At 41.6% G+C, this 22,388-nt stretch overlaps 1 protein-coding gene across 12 annotated transcripts in view; it reads left to right on the top strand.

Annotated features, from left to right (window-relative positions):
* The window catches only part of DAB1 (DAB adaptor protein 1), a 435,450-nt gene that overhangs the window by 232,160 nt on the left and 180,902 nt on the right, over positions 1-22,388 (top strand). The window lies entirely within an intron of this gene.

The raw sequence follows: 22,388 nt of genomic DNA, 5'->3' as shown, positions 1-22,388 counted from the left end.
GTGCTCCTTCAGAGCCAACTGGCAGACCCAGGGCAGCAAAGAAAGCACCACTGGGACACTGTTTCCCCTCGTATTTCTAATTTAGTCTCTTACTCTGGCTGTCACCATCAGAAGCCCTTCATTTGTGGCAGGTGTCTAGGAAGGAAAATCCATCTGTGTTGTCACTTTCCTTTCTCACAAGTATTTATTTTTAATCCACTCTGGGGGGCTGTTCCATGGGTACAAGCACATGGGCTGTTGATTTATTTTCACTTAAGGGTCTCAGAGTCAGGATGTTAAAGCCTTCTAAGCCAACTCACTTTTCATATGGGAGAACCTTTGGAAATGCACTTTAGGTTTATGACACTGACTTGGCTTAATTTAATTTACGGTTCACTTAACCGATTATTCAAAATACCAGATGTGACAGACAGTAGATTCAGCTGAAATATTACCTCACAGGCGTGTTCAACACATAGAATCTACTCTCCATATGTGTAGGTACAGAATGTACCCCATCTACATCCAAGAGCAATCAATTCAGTTTTGAAGGGATAGTGAGGTTGAGTTGGAGATAAAGTCCCTTATTTCGTCTGTACCCTTTGTAGCAGCTGATGTGAGAGTCTAACCAAGGCTCTGTTGCGTGAGAGAAAACGTGAACTTCTAAAAAGGCCAGAGGCAAAGGATTTGTCATGTGTAAAAACATTTGTTGCTAAGTATTTGCTGATGTTAGGCTAAGTAATTCTTAGCAACTGTAATAAGTACAGTAAAGGGAGACAATAAAACAGTGGCAGAAATGTGGAACATCCTACCTTTCTAAGAGTGTGTGTCTTCTGCTGGCTGGGATGGTCTTTCAAAAGTGAGGGATTGGACACAACAGTGTTGGTTAAAAACACGTGTAGGTCACAAATACTTGCTGACTTTATCATAGAATCATGGAATGGTTTGGGTTGGACGGGTCCTTAAAGATCATCTCATTCCAGCCCCCTGCCATGGGCAGGGACACCTTCCACTAGATCAGGTTGCTCCAAGCCCCATCCAACCTGGCCTTGAACACTTCTAGGGATGGGGCAGCCACAGCTTCTCTGGACAACCTGAGCCAGGGCCTCACCACCCTCACAGAGAAGAATTTCTTCTTAATCTCTAATCAAAACCTGTCCTCTGTCCATTTAATGCCATTCTCCCTTGTCCTATCACTCCAGGTCTTGTCCAAAGCCCCTCTCCAGCTCTCTTGGAACCCCTTTAGGTAATGGAAAGGGGTCTAAGGTCTCTTGAAGTCTTGTCTTCTCCAGACTGAACAACCCCTGCTCTCTTGGCCTGTCTCCATAGCAGAAGTGCTCCTATGGTCACTGGTCACTCAAACCTTGAGCTGGGGTAAGGTACAGGTTCTCTGAGAGCTGGTCCTTGGAGGTGGCACTGGCCATCAGGTATGAACTGAAGAGTCACAGCAGTCTGTTGAGGTCTCCCTCCTTTTCTCTCTCCACTGCATTTATCCTTTGGAGCAGGATGATACATTTAGTCCAAACAAGAGCAATGATTAACTCTAGCAGTACCTCTAGTTCAGCAGGAACTGTTCTTCCTTTGGAGAACATCAGATGCCCATTATCAGTGCTTTTGAAGTTTATGGTCTTAGGTTCCCTCATGCTGGGGCAGGACCTATCTAGGGCACTCATATAGACCTTAACTATTAAAGAAAGATTAAAAATTAAACTTTCAATAATGCAAGAACCTGAACTTTGAACTCCCATGTGTCAGTGGAATGTTAATCTGATCTCAGCAGTACCCGATAAAGTCAATCTGTCTTCCTCACCTAGTTAATTTTTAATCGTTTCTATGGATAGAAGGGCTCTGGATGAGACTAAGAGGAGACTGCCTTATCACAGCCCTGCATCCCAGTATGAAAAGGGGAACAACATGGACTAAACTTATTTCACTATTTATATTCTGTATTGCACCCCTGTGTTTGTTTATCCAAGACTTGGTATGTAGGCGTGTTCTCTCAACTGGCGCTCAAGGGTAATAGTACACAAAAAAATCTGCTTGTGTGCACATGTTCACAGGATACTGTCAAGCTGTTAATGGGAACAGTATTTCCTAGGTCTACAGCAAATGTTTTTAGCAATGCTAACTGGGAAAGAGGATTGATACATTCAAAAACAAAACCGCTTTCAGCGCCAGTTCTGGGGTGATTCAGTGGTATATCCTGGGGTGCTTCTCTCTAACTTCATAGAAATATTTAAAATTAACTTTTAAAGCATTATTTTTAAGATTATTTTGATTTAACTATTAGTAAATTTTGTGATATTTCTCTTGTTCTTCATCAACACTACAAAGCATGTGAGGGTGTCAAGACTGATGGCCTGTGTCAGCAGAGCATAGAATGTGCTGAGTTTTACCATTATTTTAAGGGGAGGGAACTCAGAAATTTTAGAGCTCATCTCATTATATGGACAGCCCCAAGTTACAGTGCTGAGATAACAGCAAGCCCAGGCTCAGGCTCTTGATGAACCAGGGCCACCTTAGCCAAAACCTCTCTTAGGCCTTCCTTGCTATGCCATCCTCTCACTGGTGGGAGGGAACAGGGTAACTCTGTTAGTGCCACTGATGGTTTTTGTGGGTCCGGGCAGCTCCCATGATGAAACGACCAAGGTCCCTAAAGGGGAAAGTGTGTTGCTGATGGCCAAAGGATGCCAGCAGAGAAAATTGGGAGTGGGAGGGTCCCCAAGTGGCTGCAGAAGCGGAAATGTCTTCCCTGTTCCCTTAAACATGGACTTATCATAAACATCTATTTTTGGCCTTCCAGTACCTGAAGGGAGTCTGCAAGAAAATAGGAGGGACTTTTCACAAGAGCTTGGAGTGACAGAACAAGGGAGAATGGTTTCACACTGAAAGAGTCGGTTTAGCTTGGATATTAGGAAAAAATTCTTTGCTGTGACGGTGGTGAGGCCCTGGCACAGGTTGCTCAGAGAAGCTGTGGCTGCCCCATCCCTGGAAGTGTTCAGGGCCAGGTTGGATAAAGCCTTGAGCAACCCAGTCTAATGGAAGATGTTCCTGCCCACGGCAGGGGGGTTGGAATGAGTTGAGGTTTAAGGTCCCTTCCAACTCAGGCCATTCTATGATTCTGTGATTCTGTGATTTGTGTGCCTAACCAGTGATGAAGTCCAAGCTGTCAGACAGCTGAAGGGCTTTCAAAACCTAACTCCAATTAATTATCGGTTTGTAGAAAAACGCTGGATCAGCAAGAAAATGTATAAAAGATGAAGCAAGATGCTGCAGATGCAATACAGGGAATGGATCACTAGATTCATTCACTTCTGTCACTAGATTACCCCAACATGTGCATAACTTATTTACTGTAACCTGGAATAATATTAAATTGCCATATTTTTTCCCCAAGATATAGGGTGTATAGAACAATTCTCTTTGCCTGGTCTCAGATCCGACCCCACCACGCCTGTCTGTCCAGTGCCCTTTAGGGGAGCTATTTCTGTCTGGCAGTGTTGGAGGTGACAGCTCTGTGGAAATAATTAGCAGAAATGCAAATCAACATAAGTACGTTTTTTAATACTTCGTGCCTGGAGCTGTGCTAAACTTAGCAGCAATGAATAAACAGCATCACTGTTCCCCTCCTTGAAAGGACAAAGAGCCTCCCGGTATTTGGGATGTCTCTGGTACATTTACTATCTCAGTGTAGCCAACCTTGAACATTTAATAATGTGAGCAGGCCCTCAAAAATTAGTGAGATTAATAAATGTTGAGTGTTTTCATTTCTGAGCCTTGAAGGTGTACTTAGCTAACGTCTTTAAGCTTTTCTTTGCAACTGAAAGACTGGGAAATTACTCCTGGTTAATGACAGTGAGATTCTCATGTAATCACCTTATTTCAGGAGAAAGACTTTTAAATAAACTCCAGGAGACTCATGATAAAATAGCAGGAACTGGCAATGCTGAAATATGAGCCTCTATCATTAAACCATTCACTCTCAATTAGTTTTTATTTGCAATATTGACAACTAATCTTCTCTCTCTATTATACGTGTAAGACTTCCAATGATTGGCACTGTACAGTATATAAGTAACTGAAGACATAATTTGGTCATCTCCACATAAGATTTCCAACCCACACGGGACTTTTTAGTAAAATTAAGGTGTGTAAGACATGAGGCCAAAAGTCAGTAATTCCAGGCCTGACCTCGATTTCCCCTGATTTAGAGAAAATGAGAGACTTATAGGACCAGCGTCTGGATATAGCCCAGTGGCCTGGCTAAAAAAAGTGATAGATGGTGGAATAATTGTATCTATCCTTTAACACCATCCAATTTTTTGAAAAATAAATAAATAAACAGGAAAATAAATAAATAAATTTTCATTTCAACAAGGTGACATTTGCTGATGTTCACTAATTTAGGAGAGACTGATTTATGCATGTTTAATCTTCACTAATGATGACTCCAGGGCAAGAAATGAAAATAAGTTCTGTTAATAATACGTGTATATATTATTAACACCTTTACTGATGGAGACAGTAGACTGTCCTGGTAGACAAATGTAGAATCGATTTGTGGAAGATCTGAATGACTCAGGGCTGTCAGAACCTCTCTCTCTAACTTACTGAAATATGGAGAGAAGGAATATTTGGACAGTAAAAATTCTCAGCTGATCAACTGTCATGCAAAACTTGTATGAAACCTACAAGTAAATACAATAAGCAGCCCAATTCCTTATGTTTTGGGGTACTCTATAACAGTGAAATGATGTGTATTAAGGATATTGTTATATTCTGATTGTGGCTGGCTTCTCCTTTTGCCATACAAATATTGAGAAGGGCAATCCCTGAATTCAGTCTGCATGCTGACAGACAAAACTTATTGCGAATATTAATGTGCTTGGTCTAATCATCCTGCTATTTTTTTTGTGTAATTTACTTGATCAGGGAGTTGGAATTCCCTCCTAGCTGTTACAGATTCAAGCATTTATGCAAAATCCTCCAGTCTGGAGATTTACAGTGGATTATCTACAAATATTTGAATACATTAGTGCAGTCCTTTAAATGCATTCCCTTTATTTACATACAGAACAAATAACAAGCAACTTGAATGACAGCACTGTAATTCCATCAAGGAGCTCATGTCCTGAGAAACCACACGAATAAAGCATGAAGAAGCCCATGCCTTTGGTGGAGCTCTGCCTGGAGTTACAGCTTCACAACCTAGATTTCATTAATGTTTTTGTATTTAAAAAAACCCCCCACCCTACAGTTTTATGAATTGTGGAGCTGATGTTGTGTTTGGAAGCGAGAAGAGCCAGAGAAGAGCGGGGGTGGCACACTCTCCTCTCACCCACTTCTACCTCAGGAAAAAACCAAGTATTTTTCATTTCCATCACTGTAATAGCCCATCAGAGAGAAAACACTGAATTCAGGTTGTTGATGGGGCGAGGGAAAGTTTGCTGAGATCGATGGGGGTAGTTTGAAGAGCTCCTTTCTATCTGATCTATCTGGTCTAAGGACAGGTTATTTTGTATCCGTGGCTATTTTGGAAGCTTATACTGACATGGCTGCTGTACTCGTGCTCAGTCACAGATTATTGCAGTACGTGTGGGGTTGATGTGGGAAGACCAGCCTGGGCTTCGTTTCTGTTTCAAATCTTCCTCCTGGAAGGGAGGGAGAATAAAATCAAACCCAAAGGCTTTCCTCTGTAGTAACAGAGATGGGTTCCTGCTGATCCCAGAGGTAAAGCCCTAATAGTTTCCATGGAATAGTCAATTATCTGTTTCATTGCACAAGCCAATATCTTTTCTCAAAAAGATGTATTAGAGTGTTTAACCATTCAAGTGATCCATCTGGCTGAGCATTTGGAGATGCTCTTTAACTTGATTTATCAGGCCCAGAAGTGGTGTCCTTGATGGCTCTGGGCCTGTGTGGGACTCTCTGTGCACCTGATTCGTAGGGACAGGGCTGGTGACCTTCAGCTCCTGGCAGGAGCAGAGGCTGTGCCATCACATCTCTCAGTCAGAACAGCCTTATTGCACAGTAGCGTGGGATTTAAAAATTGCTGTTGCAGATGAGGGCTGAGGGGCCACCAGGTGCTTCTAAATAAAATGTAAGAAAGCCCCCAGGCAGCAGATCCCTGATAAGACACCATTTTTTTCTCCAGCAGAATCTGCACCTAAATCCTAATGGAGTCTGGCTAAACCCCTGTGGCATGAGATTGTGTATCGCCTTTAAATCTCCTCTACTTATAAAATACACATTACAGCTCCAGTATGCACGTTATCCCATTTCCATCAGGTATCACCTCTGGCACAGTGAAGATGTGGCACAGTTCAGTCCCTGGGGAAGTCACTTTCCTTGTGTTCTCATCCTGTTGGGGCGGGTTCTGCACTGATCCGGCTGCACGGTGCCCCTGGGAGAGGGTGGCTAAGCTCCACTGTAAACCAAGGAATTGGGATTGCAGCATATCTGGGTCAGGCATCATCAGCAGTTGCTGCAGGCACGTGGTGGGATGCAGCCCCAGAGCCTTGGAGTGCAAAGGGGGAGGGAAGCACCCCAGGAAGGTGCTGGCTCTGTGGCAAAGACCAGAGGGATGCTCAGGGTTGAGGTAGGACCCAGCTGACTACCAGGCACTGGGAATGGCTGTGACACAGGAGCAGCTAGAAGGGAACAGTAGCTAATGTTTACATCCTCAAAGTGAATTTCAAGGCAAAAACATTTACTGTAACACAAGTAAATGAAATCAACGATGTAATATTTTAATTGCTAAAAACTTCAGGCAAAATTCTATGTATTTTTCTTCATGGCTATCATCCAGCTTTACAGGATAAATTCTTTAAAGGTAAATTATTAAATTAAATTGAACTTTGGTTCCCACTTGCTGGTGTTTAAAACTGAAAATTGCCACTTGATAATGATTTATTCTTCTCCTCTACCCTTTTTTTAAAGTGAGGATTGCAACAAAGTTTAAGTATGGATGCATTTCTTAGCGAGTGGAGTTATATATTTAATATAATCCAAAACAGATTGTCTACTCAAACACTGTTCATTAAATGAACTGTCTGCAAGTGTGATTTACAGTGCAACGTGGTCATGGGAATGTCTGTGTGTATTTAATAACTGCACAGTAATAGCTTATTGGCAGGAGTGGTAATTCGATTTTGGAGTTTTATCTTATTTTTGAGTTTCTGGACCGTGAAATTCTGCTGTCTGACACACTTTTCCATTGCTTAATCTCCTGAGATTTGTGTAAAGAACAACAACTTTCCTCCTTACTGAAGACCCAGTGCCCTGCTGTATATATCTTTTATTGCCACCCCCCAGTGCAGCTGCTCACAGACCCCCATGTCACATTTATGGGCTCAGTACTGCAATATAAAATGCAGTAATAGACCAAAATATTGACATTTAATGATCTAAGATGTCCAGTCTTAGAGAAGATAAAATCTTCCAGTATTGCTAAGTACAAAAATTTTCAAGGATCATTTTCTGCATAATCTGTTGTGTTCTGTATTTAACTTTTTGAGCTTTTCTATTGATTCAAAGTCAAAAGTCTCTTATTTAATGTACTTAAGGAACTAAACCAGTAATTCTTATTCCACACAAAGACTTGTAAGTGTGCTCTCCTCCTTATGGCTTGCAATTTTGGCAGGTTAACACCTGAATACACCCAAATTATACTGCATTTGTTCATTCTGAAGGCCTTGAGAAACAGTTTTAGAACCAAGTGTTGACATTTTTCCTTTGGAGCAACGTCCAGTGTCTGCACATTGCAGCTGCGCTTCCCAGAGGGGTTACTGGTCTGGAGGGAGGCTTTTTAAAGGATTGTCTGATGGGGAATTATTATTAATTTGCTTATTTTTAAATTGGTGGTCCTTCATCCTTGAGACGTGCCCTGCCCATCGCAGCTGCGTTCTCAGTAACATGGCCTCAATACTTGTGACAGCTGCTTGCTCAAGTACAGATGTATTGGTCACAAAATCTGACCAGTGGATGGACGTCTCAAGGATGAAGGACCACCGCCTCCCTAAGATCCTGCTCTATGGTGAACTTGCCACTGGCTGCCGCATGAGAGGAGCCCCGAAGAAAAGATTCAAGGACTCCCTGAAACAACATCTCAGCCTTGGCCATATTGATCACCATAACTGGTCTACTCTGGCCTCCAATCGGGAGGCCTGGAGACACACCATCTATAACGCTGCGGAAGCCTTTGAGAACTCACGCAGGATCACTCTCGAGGAAAAAAGGCAACGCAGAAAGAACCGTGTCTTGCAAAATACACCATCTAAGGAGTCTTTCTGCTGCGCCTTTTGCAATCGGATATGTCTATCACGTATTGGCCTCATAAGCCACCAGCGTGCCTGCTGCAAATGTGGATAGTGCCTTCACAAATCTTCGTTCGCGAAGCCTAGCCATGATGAATTTTTAAATTATCTGCCTTTGCCATAGCTGTGGAAGGTGATGTCTCACAGCAAGTTCGGCTCCTGCCTTCCCATCCTTTCTTTCCTTTCTTGTGATAAAGGCACTGCATGACTGCACAAAATATTTTGAGCACCCATAATCAAATATAATTCCACCATCTGACTCAGTCAGCAGTGTAAAGGGTTCCTAAAGGGTTCCAGGGGCCCAAATAATAGCAAACCCACTCCCTGACATGACAACACAGGCGTCAGCTGTCATTGCCTCACGTCAGTAACGTGGGCTCTTTAATTCACTTGTCATTATTGTAGTGTCTTTCTGCCCAGTGGAACACTATTGTCTCCATAAATGCACATCTGAATCAGCTAATTATTCATCCAGGATTAGAATTGAAATCCTTGCTTTAAGACTAGCTTTACCCCTGAAATCACAATGTTTAAGATTTTAATTATCTTAAATCATATATAAGTTGTGTCCTTTAAGTGTTGGAGCCAATTGTCAAATATGGTTGGGCAGTGCAGATCTGATGCAAAATTATTTTTCTATTTTTTTCTTTAAAAAAATAGATAGTTCCTGAATATGTAACCAGCTCAGTAGTCCAGAGGGATGGTCACAAAGGAGCTTCTAACAGGAAAGTAAGAAGAAAATCAATCTCCTAGAAAAAGGTTGCTTTGAAAATCTTTTAACATACCAAAATACCTACCCCATTTGAAAACCAAAAATGTTTATTGGAAGAGACAAGGTGTTTTTCAGAGCCAATATAACTCATAGCCATCACTTAAATGCACCATTTTCTTTCTTTTCTTTCTTTCTTCCTCTCTAAAGGAGCTTTATTAGCACTTCCGTGTGGTTTAAGAGACATTAATATTCACCTTCCATTCTCTTGACAAAATGTCTGGCTGCAATGTGAAGAACCATATGCCTTTAATGTAAACCCCCATAACACACAGATTGCCTCCTATATACACTATTCTTTTGCTAACAGGAAAATTAGCATAAAGGTGGGAAAAAAAGAAGAAAATATATAACTGGTGAGGAGCCAAAGCAAGCTTGTGCGTACACAAGAAATGCAAGAAGTGCAGGAGGCACTGGTGGCTTGGGTGAAATTTGGTGACCTTGCTGTAACTGTTCAAGGATTTTAAGGATTTTCTTCAATTGTTTTGGTAGGGTTTTCTTAAATTAAAAGAGCTGGTAATGAGAGTCTAAGGGGTTGGTGAATCTTAAGCTACTCTTTGTGCTTCTGGAGTTTTATCAATCTTAGCCTTTATCCTTTACGGGGGTGTAAGTTGTATCTTATCTGTATACAATAATAGTATCTAGCAGGCTAGATAACTATTTGATGCCTATAAATGTGTTATCTGTATGCTCAGAAGTTTTCTATCAGGTAAGTGAATGGAAACTGCAGAAGCTTTGTAAAATTGATGCTGGGTTAGGGGAAGGAGGAACCTGGCTGCATTTCCACTGCCGATCCTGTTACCACACACTGACTCGTCTTTGAAAAGTTCTTGTCCTGTTAACTCTGGCTTTTACTCTTCTAATTGATACAGTATAGGGTTCAAAAGCATTCAGGCTGTATGGCATGACCCAAGGCAGTGGTCAGAATCCCCCAGAGCCACCACAGCAGCGATGAGCCCCAATTTGCAGAGCATGCAACCTGCAACCTGCAAAGCACACAGTATTGTGCGTGTACCTTCTGCCATCAAATCAGAATGCTTCTGTTTACCAACTCCTGACAGTATGAAGCACAGAAGTGTTTCAGAGTTAAAAATGGGAAATAAGACTGAAAATTCCAAAATCTGGTTTCCTGAGTGCCAGGAGAACTGCTGCCTTGCTTTGCCTTTTTAGGCTGTGGCTAGTGCAGACATGGTGTAGCAGAGGATATCAATATGCAGGAGCTTCAAACACATGGAGCAAAAAACACTGTCACAAAAACTAACCATCCTGGTATCACTTTTTCTTTTCCCTTCCTCTTCTTTTCCTCTTCCTTTCCCTTACCCTTCCTTTCCTCCTTTCCCTCTCTTTTCAAAGCCATGTGCATCAGAACACATCTGGTAAAAGCAGCAGCAGCTGCTCTTTGGACTTGGAGAGGACCAGCTGTCCACAGAGAAGGGTGTGTTGTGGAGGGGACTGGGTGAGACTGAGGGCTCCACTCTGCCTCTCCAAAATTAATTTTGGCATCCAAGGAGGAGGAGAAAGCCATCTGCACAAGGCTTAATCATGCTAGTGTATGCTCAGCCAACTTGGCTCTTTTTTCCTGCCTTTGCACTCTGTTTTGTGTCTTCCCAGTGTGTCATCCAGTCCTTCAGAAACTGCTGAAATTGTTCCTTTGATCCTCATCTTTGGGTTTTGTCCTGACTTTACTGACACTCCTGCAAAACCTGGATCTGCTTCTGTGTCCATGGAGCAGAGTGGGTACCCAGTCCCACCTAATATTTGATATTTGTCAGAGAGCACCTCTGATTCCCTCGTGAAACCATCCATCCTCCTGTTCTTCCCTATTGATCATCCTCTTTTTCTGGGATTCATGCTTTTTATTCCTTGTTTTGCTTTTTAACTGATTACAGAATGAAACAAACAAACAAACCCACCAAAAAAGCAAAGCAGAGCAAAATAAACACAAACCTGCCATTTTTTTGCTCACGTGCTGTTGATAAATATGCTCTCTGCTCATGCCTGAAAGGCCATTGTACATCCTTAGGCTGTCGTGCTGTGCCATAACAACCCCCAAATCATTCCTCCCCACTTCTCCAGATCTCATCTGTTTAGGTCTCTCAAATGTTCTTATCTTAATGGAATTTTTCCTTACAATCCAGGAGTTGTACCAGGGGGCTCTTCTATATCCCGGGCAGTGCTTTGGTATGCATATTCCAGCACTGCGTTGTCATATGTTGCTATAAATAGCTCTCACAAAGAGTCCATATTTCTGCCGAGATTCGCCTGTCAGCTCTTAACAATGGGAGTCGTTCACAATGGGAAAATAGAATACCAGCTCCATCAACCTTTGACAGACTAATAGGGGTTATTTGACTTTCAATTTTTCATTATCGTGTTTGGCAGCCACAGTCGTCATGTTGAAAAATACAAACTGATCCGTACTCCAACAGGAGGAAACGCCTCCAGTCCTCCTTCAGCGGGCACACGAGTGCTGTGGCATGTGCCCACTGATAATACAGCATGTAAAACCAGCTTGTCATGTACCAGAAGTTCAGAGATCTTGGCACTGGCCTTTTCCTCCCTGTTTTTATACTTGGAGTAGAGTGGAATGATTTTCCTTCTACCTGAGAAAGTTGTGGCTGTTCAGCCCAGAGAAGGCTCTGGGGAGACCTCATAGCAACCTTCCAGTATCTGAAGGGGCTACAAGGAAGCCAGAGAGGGACTATTCATCAGGAGCTGTAGTGGTAGGATAAGGAGTAATGGGTTCAGACTGAAAGAGGGGAAATTTAGGTTAGATATGTGGATATGTGACATATAGACATATAGATATGTGAGGGTGGTGAGACCCTGGCACAGGTTGCCCAGAAACTTTGTGGGTCTCCCATCCCTGGAAGTGCTCAAGACCAGGGAGCAACCTCGTCTAGTGGAAGGTGTCCCTGCCGATGGCAGGGGCTGGAACAAGATGAGCTTTAAGGTCCCTTCCAACCCAAACCATTCTTGATTCTATTGCTGAAAAAACACTTACCAGAGTCTGCCAAAAGGATGCTCCCTCTGCCTTGCGGGCTCTGAGCCACCCGTTCAGGACTGTAGCACTGGGCTGAGGGTTATCCCTGTCCCTCTGACCATTGCAGCTCCTTGGTGTGTCCCTTGCCCTCACATTGTCACGGTGTGCTGTGTGCTTTTGTAGAAATTGCTCTTTTTGGGAAGTGACATTGTTATGAGGCAGCTGTTCTGGGCTGTGCAAAAGGTGAATCACTCGATAAACATTCCAAATTTAGCTCAGATTTGCCACTGGCAAAAAATTCCACATGAGAGTTGGAAAGGCAAAGGCTGTTACTTTGTCTGTGATGTGAAAAGGCATCTATTTACACCAGGAAAACTGTCTTGGAATAAAATCTGGCAACAATAAAGGACAGTGATCTACTTGAGGTCACTGCTTTTACCACAAAGTAATTAGTCAAGACCAGCTTTATAGGCCCTTTGCAGACCCAAACTGGCTATTTAGAAGGGGAACTAAAACATTAACCTTTTTCCTGGAGAAGATGTAGGCTGCATGTCACACATCTCAGTGAGGTCCCCTGTGTACACAAGTCAGAGCTGGAGGTGCCCAGGCCCTCTCAAGTAGTTGGTTGTCAAAGCTGAGTTGGAATTTGGACATGGAAATATCTCATAAATAAGAGGTATCTTGCAGGTTTCAATCATGCAGATGACAGGGGTTAATCTGGAATCAAACAACAGACATAGTTGTCCCTCCAGAAGACATGAAGCATGATGTGCAGCTGGAAAGTTGCCTGCAAGGGCTCTCTAACCTCCTGCTGAGTATCCACTGCCACACAAAACAGCACCTTAGGGAAAAAAATATAAAAATGGATTTTCAAGTAGTCAGCATTCCTCTAATTATTTCAGAATCAGTACCACCAGTAGATAAATCTTCTAGCATGAACCTCCATGTAATTCAGCAAGAATGGGCTGCCTCAAGGATCTTGATCCATTATCCAAACCTAAATCCTAGTGGCTTTGTATCTAAGGGATGTCCAACACATGTAAATATAAATAACTGTTAATAATAAATATGAATATAAATAACTGTTATTTCAGAACAGAGTCTAGAACTGTCTTACCTTTTTAACTACAAAACCTTAACCTAAAAAATCACAAATTTCAGGAAAACCTGCTTTAATGGGAACCGCAGTTCAAGTTACTCAAGGACCATTCTCCTCTACATACACCAGCTTAGTCCCAAAGCTTAGAATTGGAAAATTTCTTTGTTTCCTTCTGACACAGCAGCTGCAGGGATTAATTGAACTCATGAAATCTATTGATTTTCCGTAGCTGTTATTAAAAAAAAAAGCACTTTTGCACCCCGTGAAAGGTATGACTCTCACTAAATTGTGTGCAATAAACCAACAAGGCTCTGGTCTGTTGAGAAACCTGCAGTCCCATTAGTCTCCTAATTTTTATTTCAGAGCACAAGAGACTTTGTTACTGAAACTTCTGAGATAGTCCTGCTGTGACATCAGCATCACTGCAAGGGAGAAACCCACATGATCCCAACATCTCTTCTGTGATTCTCTTCATCAGGAGAAATACTGGTTTGCTGGAGAAGCCTCTCAGCCTTGCCAAAAGGAGGTTCTCACTTCTACAGCTAAAACCTGTTCAGCATAAAGGCTTGTGTATTCTGTGTAATCATGTCTGAGGAATAAATGCAACACTCATGTTCTTTATCTCCATGTAAATTCCCAAAAGTACAACAGGAAAATGAAATTCATTTTAGAAGATTTGAAGTATTCCACTTGAGATAAGACGTTAAGTTTTTTATTACAGACCTCCCTGCTGATAGCTCAGTAAAAGCAAAAGCTGCCTTCACCAAAGTCCTCTCCACTCAGGCCTCAGATAGAGCTGCATGTGTTATAGCATTGGATAAATTACCTCCACTAATAACAGGAATGAAACCAAATCCCACGGTGTGTTTGGGGCTCGTTCTTCCTTATCCCTTCACTTGGTAGATCTATAGGACTGCAAATAGATTGGTACACAAGCATTAGTTTTTATTTTTAAGCCTGGTTACATTTATAGAAAAACTAAGTTATATTTTAAGACCAGACCAAAATTCAAAGACAGCAATGTAATGTTTTTCATCCGAAGTTATCTATCTTAAAATATTTTGTTTATGTTATATTGTCATCTGAAGTGGCACGTGGTGGTGGTAGCAGCAGAAATTCATGTAGTGCTTTAAGGCTTTCTTCCTTATTTCAGTGATGAGGTTATGGATTATGTCATCTCTGCTAAACAACATAGTTAAATAAATAGTTAGCAGTAGTAGTTAGTTAAATAAATCTCTTTCCCCATTCTCTGTAAACTAACAATTTATTGAATTCTTTATTAGCAATGTGCATGATGATACCTTATAAAAAAATTCCTTTATGCCTTCTGCATTAAGTAGAAGGGATTTTAGAGCATACCTGTTAGATTTGATGTCCCACATCATCATATGCATACTAGTTTCTGGTTTTTATGTTTTGGGGGAGTTTTTTGTTAAGTAGTTGTTAGATAACTTAGCAGGGAAGGTGCTTTGCAAATGGAAAAATATCAAATGCCTGGTTAGTGGTCACTATGTGATTAATATTTTAAAAGCAAATTCTGCAATGCATGTCCAAGGCAACAGGAGGAAAGGATTGCAGAGCCAATCTCTGTGTTGTATGAAAAGACAGGTCTTTGGTTTAAACTTTTCCAGTTATATCTCCATTGGTTTAGGTCAAAGAGTGCTATTTTATTTCCTTTAATTTAAAGTAAAGCTTGGGGAAGGCATATATCTCTATAAAGATTAAAGGCATTTCTCTGGTTCTCCAAAGACCTCAGTGCAGGCTTGTAACTCCCATTATACAGGGTGAGAAATGTATGAATAGGCAAAGAGGAGCAAATAGGCTTTGCTTATGTTTCAGCATTCCTGGCAGAGCTTTGTGTGCAGGTCTCCTTCAGAGGAAACATCAGCCTTTCCAGACTGGAGTAATTGGAGTCTGGTTTTAAACATTCCCTCTCCAAGCTGCATTTTCCCTATTTTCCACTGCACTGCTGTCAGCGGTGCCTCTGCAGTCTCAGAAGTTGCCCCTTCTCAAACCTGGCAGGTCGTGTCATAGTTGACAAAGGTGACAACGGCTCACAGTTGTCCTGGTTAGATGGATACCGGAGAGTCAAAGGCTTAATGAGGTGCTCTGGTGTGTAATCATCATCACTGATGGGCACTTGCTTAGAGTGCATTATTCAACAGGATATATTGGGTCCTGCACTCTCTGGCTGTAAATAATATTTGCAGTGTTGCACAGTTTGTTGACCAGCTGCAAGAGCTTTCAGTGAAAACCTTTAAAAATCATCTTTATTTTAAATAAGAATCTGTGTCTTTCCATATGATACCAGTTAAGAGATGCTTTTGAAAACTCTGTGGGCTGAATGTTGGAACTGGTTTATTTTGCTGTAACCAAATGACTGTATGGTGCTTAACTGAGCCTGTGTGAGTCTTGAACAGGCTCAGATTTGCAGCCAAGGAGAAAAGGATTTTCAGGAAGAGGAATGTTGTCCAAATGGTGTCCTTGATGGGGGAAAATGGATTTTGAGAAGGGCAAGTCCTGCATTGCCACAGGACCCTGGCCGTGGGAAGCTTATCTCAATGGCAGAATTGTCTTTGGATGTCAGCACTCCATGAACTCTCTGCTGGCTCCCTGTATCTTTGCTCCTTAGCTGACACCTGTCCCTGTGGTCCTGCATGCCAAAAATGTTTTTTAAAGACACAGCTCTTTAATTAAATTTCAAGCTGTTACTGACCTGTGGGGGAATGCCAGCTGTGCTGTTGTCCCTGTCCCCTCCTGGCAGCCTGATCAGATGGTGGCTCCACAAGACTGTGTCCAACTCTCCCTTTGCAGCAGGGAGTTGGTTACAGAAAACACTGAGGCCGGCTCAGGCTTAATTACCATTAAATTAAGGCAGCAGTTATAGCTTTAAATTGCATATTCTAAGTGAAAGAGAGTGGATGTTAAACTTAATGACCTGAAGGAAACACTCGAGGGCAGGGGTGCAGGAACAGGGATTGATCTGGAGACCTGTGGTTTGTAAAGCCGTAAGGGACCAGTGCAATAATCTCCTCTGACCACCTGAAGGCCACCCTGAATTAATTCAGCTGAGCTGGGGCATATCTCAGGAAACATCCACTTGTGAAATACAGGTTTACAATGTTGAGGAATGCAGCTTAACGCTCAATAAATCATTTTCAGTTGTTATTTACTCTCACTATTAAAATCCAGCATCTCATTTCAAGTCAGAGCTTGCCTTGCTTAATTCTCAGTGCCTGGGTCATATCATAGCTCCATTTATTTCATAAAGAGGCTGCAATTATGGAACTTCAATGTCCTGTGTAGTTATTAATAAGCTGTGATGAACTTGTGCCCTCTCCTTTCTTCTGATAATCTGAACAGATTGAGTTCCTCACTTTTTGCACTGACCACGTATTTACTCTTCTTTTAATAATTTCTGTGGCTGTTTGATGCAAAACCTACCAGGGGAAAATCACTGCTGCATTGCTGTTGTGGTTGTACCAATTCACATTAACAGTGTGTTATAATCTTTCTATTCCCATCTGGCTTTATTCTGCTGACATGTTGAGCCAACGCATTAGGCTCTTCACTGCAACAGCAATGTCTGGTCTTGTTTTCCAAGTTTTTTTCTCCATTTTAGCCCTTTTCTATCCAAAATAGACTTTTCCGACCTTTAAAAGTGCTGTAAATTCTTTGTTCCTGGGACTTCAGTTTATCCTATTTCCTAATTAGGATTTAGGACTCATTCAGTAGCTGTACTGTGGAGCACATAATGTTTGCTTTTGTTGATCTTATCAGCTTGCTTTGAATCAATACCTTCTCCACTTCATTATTTACTATTCTCCTAATCTTTGTCAGTCATTTGACATTTTTATCAAATAATGTTTTCTTATTTTCTTCCAGCTTGTTGATAAAAATGTTGTATAGCTGAGGGTCAATTACTCAGGGTCCTCACAGGATCTCATTAGAAACACCCACCACTCTGTGATTCCTCTGTGGAGTGATTGAAACACAGTAAAATCAAATAAATTGATCAGTGAAGTGGTATAGGAAACAGCGACAATTAGGGAACTGCCACATTAGACAGTGCTGTGATGGTAGAATTCAATGGCAAACCATGTAGTGCATTGTTTTGTAAAAGAATTTTTACAAACTCAATAGAGAAAATAACCTCTGTTATACAGCTGTTCTGGACTGTGACTTTTTAAGGCAGAATTTTTATATTGGAAGAAGCTTCAGTATTGACATGTCTGTGCTTTTTAAAAGGTTGTGGTTCATTTCAGTTTCTTTTCTTTTTGGCCTTGTTTTTCCCTCGAGGAGCCAAGATAAATTCACCTGCATAGGCAGAGCTGTACCAGCAATAAGAGGGTTCCCCAAATAGCTGGTGAGTTCTGACACACCTTCTTTTCTACAGTAGTTTGCATTGTTGTTTAAGTGTAGTGAGTGAGAATGGGGAGTTACCTTGCTAGAAATAGAGGTTTCTGAGCATTACTTTAACCAGCAGCAGGACAGGCATCAGAGGGGAAGTTCAGCACATGCTGTTGGTTGTTAAGGGTAACACAGAGTATTTTTCCTTCAACTGTTTATATGGAAACACGAGATTTCCCTTTCATCTTTTGAAGAAACAGGTTTCAAGCAGCGAGCCTTCTTTCCTCTGTCTTTGCATGCCCAGCCAATGCAACCATATTCCTTCTTCCATAGCCTGGCTGTGCTCCCACCCTTGTTCAGGTCCCTTTGGCATTTGGGCTCAGTGGGGGCCCTTTTCCTCTGCTGTGCCTGCTCCTCTCCTGCATGCCAGGATGGGCTCTTCTCATGCAAGTTCCCTGCTGTAGTACAGGAATCCACATCCCTTGGCAAGTCCCTTCATTGCTCTATGGATTGAGGCTCAGCTCTGTTACAAAATTCCCCCCAATCAGCCTGGTGGGCTGAATTCCAGTGGAGAAACAGTGAAGGAGGAATTCTGCCAGTGTAGCTACTCAAATAAACATAAGCACAGCTGATGGGCAGGGTCTTGTCACCCTTATTGCATTTACATCAGAAACTTTGCCTATTTTAGTCATGTAAATTATGGGATGTGATTTTTCACGCTCTGTAATATCAAGCCAAACCCTACCAAGAAAGCTTTGTTGCCTCAAGACTAATGAGGTTGTAAAACTCTATCCATAAAATCAGAATAATAGTATTCCCTTGCATCACAAGATTGCTGTAAGTACATAAGCATATTCTGCACTCACATGGCCTAATGTGTGCAACACTGAGAACAAAACATTTATTTATGTGAAGGACAAGTATCTGTAGTGTACAGGGTTACAGGTAAAATCTCAAGGTTTTCCACCTACATCTTGCTATGTAAATGGAGAGGAAGACCGGTACAGTTCATTTTATACGGTGAATAATATAACATCGATTATTGCAGAAATCTTTATTTGTCTTTTCGTGCAGTTATCTGCTATGGTTTCTTTTGTGTATTCTCATTTGTTTAATTAAATTACATTTGGTCTTTTCAGAGTCCTTTCTGTCCCTACTTGTTGTGGACATTTATTAATAGTGTCACTTGGTTGATAGTCTGTTCATTTTAATCTCGTCTGAATTTGATTATCTTTATCTATTTACACTTCAGAGACTTTTCCCTGAATTCAGAAGGACCTGCTCTCTCTTCCCACTGTTATGCAAGGCAAGTTGTCATGTGTACTCTGCGTAGGTGCTTTAATGGCACTAATTAATCAAGAAGCAGTGCAACGGAGGAAGGAAAACATTACAAATGAGTGCAGCCAATTTATATGCAGAGCACCATGACTGACCCGTGCTGGTAGTCTGAAGGGACCTTACTCTGGCACTACCCGTGAAGCAAAGCCAGAGTAGTGCAGCAGTAAAGCAAATCAGATCCCTGACAAAAGTGGCTATTCCTTGGCACCCATCCCTTTTGCTTTAGGTCGGGTGAGGTTTTAAAGCACTAATCTCTAGTTTCTGAAATCCTGTGATAGTGCAGTGTAAGTACTTAAAGAAACCCAGTCACTTCTGGACATGTTCAGTGCAACAGCATCATGTCAATGTTTAAATGAGTTTTGTCAGCTCTCAGGTGTCTTGTCTTTTTCTCAGGGCATCAGGTCTTGCTTTCTCACCTTGCTCTGCTTTTAAGTTTCTAGTGCTTACAGTTGTTGGAGAAAAACTTTATAGACGTGGACTTGAAATACTCAAAACCCTCTCTGCAAAACAGAAGTATAAACATTCCGATGCAGTTTGAGCTGCTCTCCTGCCAGCTTACAGGCTCCTTGCAAGGAGAGCTGGCTCTTGAGCTGCATTGTGATCAGGAGAGGAGACTTCTGAGGGACCTGGCTTGCCTGGAAACTGCTGAGTGCCTCCTGGAGGAATTAGAGATGTGTCGGGGTGGGAGAATGGAGCAGAGGATGTTTGTGTTCAGTTTATCTGGAATTTGTGGTAGGCAGGATCTCTTGCACAAGACAGGGATGGTCCTTTAGGTAGAATTTGGGTTTCTGACACCCTGAGTGCTTTGGCCACTGAGGCCTCTCGCTGAGGAGCTGCCTCTGGCTCTCTAGCTTGAACACCTGTTTGCTCTCCCATAGGCCACCAAGGAACACAGAGAGACACTTTCTTTAACTGGTTTTGAAAAAATAGTCACCTCTCCTTGTTTATCCATTTTTAATAGGAATAATGTGGGCAGGGGACTCAAGGCAGGGCATGTCACATGGGGGCCGAGCCTCTTGTGCAGGAGAGAGCTCAGACACGAGGCACATGTGTCTTTCTCATTGATGGTTGTGTTGAGTGTTTTTTTGCCTTAATAATTTCAGTTATGTTAAAATTCACTATTGGTTTACCTTGATCTGTATTGGAAAGTGAAATTCCTCATTTTTAGCTCTGGATTCATCTGTAGGGTTTAGGAGTTTAAGTACCTTATAGCCCAAAGGATTGCTGTCCAATTAATAAAAGTGTTTCTTTACATTGCACCAGCAAAAGGAGTGAGAAGAAAACAGGTCTCTATACCCCTGTCTATTCAAAGAGATAATGTGTAATTAATAAGAAATGCTGTTGCCAGTTGTCTCTTCCCCCTCTCCCAGTGGAGTCATGGGGCAAGGATCACACACAATCACCTTTCATCATTTTATCTAACAAGGGTGAAATTCTACTGTCAGGCATATTTTCCAGTTTAAGTCGTGATGTACAGCAGATTGTTATGCATAATTATAAAGCCTAATAAATTTCTCATTTTCCCTGGCTGGTAGAAGTCAGGGATTAAATGCCATCCCGATGGGTGGTAAGGTGAGGTGGAGGGCTGAAGTGGTAGCTCACAGCAAAGGGCTGCCTCTCCCTCTTAAATTCTTTGTTAGGGATATGTCACTTGTGTGAGCATGGTGGAAATCTCATAATTTCTCAATTTTCTCCCCAGTTTAGGAGCTCACAAGCTATGAATCTGTGGGTTGGTACACTGAGCTTGGCTTGTGGGCCTGAGCCAGAGAGACTGGGACATGCTGGTGCCACAGGAGTGGGAAATATGAAGAGCTCATGTAACAGCCATTCAAGCAAATTTGATTTGCTAAGATGAGGTTCCTTGGTCACTTTGCTCCACAGTTCATTCTGATTTCACATCAGCAGCTGATAATCTGTTGAACAATATAATGTCTGTCTGGGTTGTCTTGAGTATGTGGTAGTGCCTGAGGCAGGGCCATGTTACTCTTCTAAAACTGATGAATTCTGATAGCAAAATGGGGGAATTAAGATTCGTAGTGCTTTATTAGCTGGCTTCTCCTTGAGTGGTGTAATCCATACTGATGTTGGCTTTCATCATATGGAACAAAAGCTTTTGTGCTTTCCTATTTGTTTTTTTTTACATCAACAGTCTGTCTGCATTCAGTGCTCCATGCACCCTGTGACTATTTTTTTGCAGTGTGGTAGGAAATGTGTAATGAAGTGATGATCAGAGAGGGAACCTGGAAATATTAGCGAGACTGTTACATGATGAGGTTAGAAGGGGAAAATAGTAAGAAAAAAAATACTGTGATCTTTATATAGTGTTAATCATCTCAAAGGTACTTGAGAGTTTTTGGTTTCTTTTAACTTCTTGGAGTTGTGAAAATGTTAATTGAGTATCTCAGAGGGAGACCAATAAGTTTCTGGACTATTACATGTTGTTAAATTACTTATCTTTGCTAAACGTAGAGATCCATAATGCTGACAAGGGACAGGCTACAGCTGATATTTTGCTCTACAAAATTCTCAGCATGGACAAGTAGCTTTTGCAGTTCCTGTGAGAAGTCTGACTTGGTTCAGCTCAGCACTGTCAGATTGTTTATCTCAAGGGAACTGTCGGTGAGACAGACATCTTCCATTATTGCTTTCCCAGTGTTAAATTTGATTTGTTCTCTTACCTAGTTCTTGCTACAGAAACTAATCATGCCCTGATTTACTTCCCTTTTTTTTTGGTTACACAACCATTTGGAAAGAACATTCCGAATGATCTATTCAGCTTCAGACCAGCACAACTCTGCTAAAAGGATGGAGTCATTTAAACTGTTCTTTTATCTCCTTCTTCTCTCTCTCTCTTTTTCTCTTCAGGTTACTTAAAACATCAGCCAGAAAAATACTGCTGCACCATAATTAGTGGAAATAAAAGTTCTACTTAAAATCATGTATCATACTAAGCATTAATTTTCAAGAACTATGTAAAACAAGTCCATGTAGATGGAGAAATGAGAGGGCAAAGTGGGGCAGTGGCAGAACTGGGGTACAGCTGGGTGCAGAAACCGGGTTCTTTGAGTCAACACCTGAACTGGAAATGCAGTTGGAGGGAAAATTGTGGGAATGAAATGGAATCTGTGTTGTAATAAAATGTACTATTCAGTACATCAGGGGAAAACCGTACCACTAACAAGTCAAACCACCCATATTTATGGCTAATACTGACAAGCAGGAAGTTGCTATTAGAATAATTTGAATGACCTCGGTGGAATAAGGTCACTCTTCCCATGACTTCCATGACTCTTTGTAATTGTGTGCTACATGCAATTTTCTGAAATATAATTACTTATCCCAACATACATATGTCTTAAAATTATCCTCACTCACCATTTTTTTGTCCTTATTAGTTCAAATCAGTTTCTGATCACTTTAATTTTTTTCTGTACCAACATAGTGTTTTTTTGCTGTGACGTTTCCACTCGAACCACAGATTTTGAAAGATCCTGCCTGTCTGAAATTCTGTCTAGTTAAAATAACGAATGCTGCTTAAATTGCTAAAATATAAAT

This window comes from Chiroxiphia lanceolata, chromosome 9 (assembly GCF_009829145.1).
Source record: "Chiroxiphia lanceolata isolate bChiLan1 chromosome 9, bChiLan1.pri, whole genome shotgun sequence".
Lineage (NCBI taxonomy): Eukaryota > Metazoa > Chordata > Aves > Passeriformes > Pipridae > Chiroxiphia > Chiroxiphia lanceolata.
Note: the sequence above shows the minus strand (reverse complement) of the source record. Positions and strands in the feature narration are given on the sequence as shown.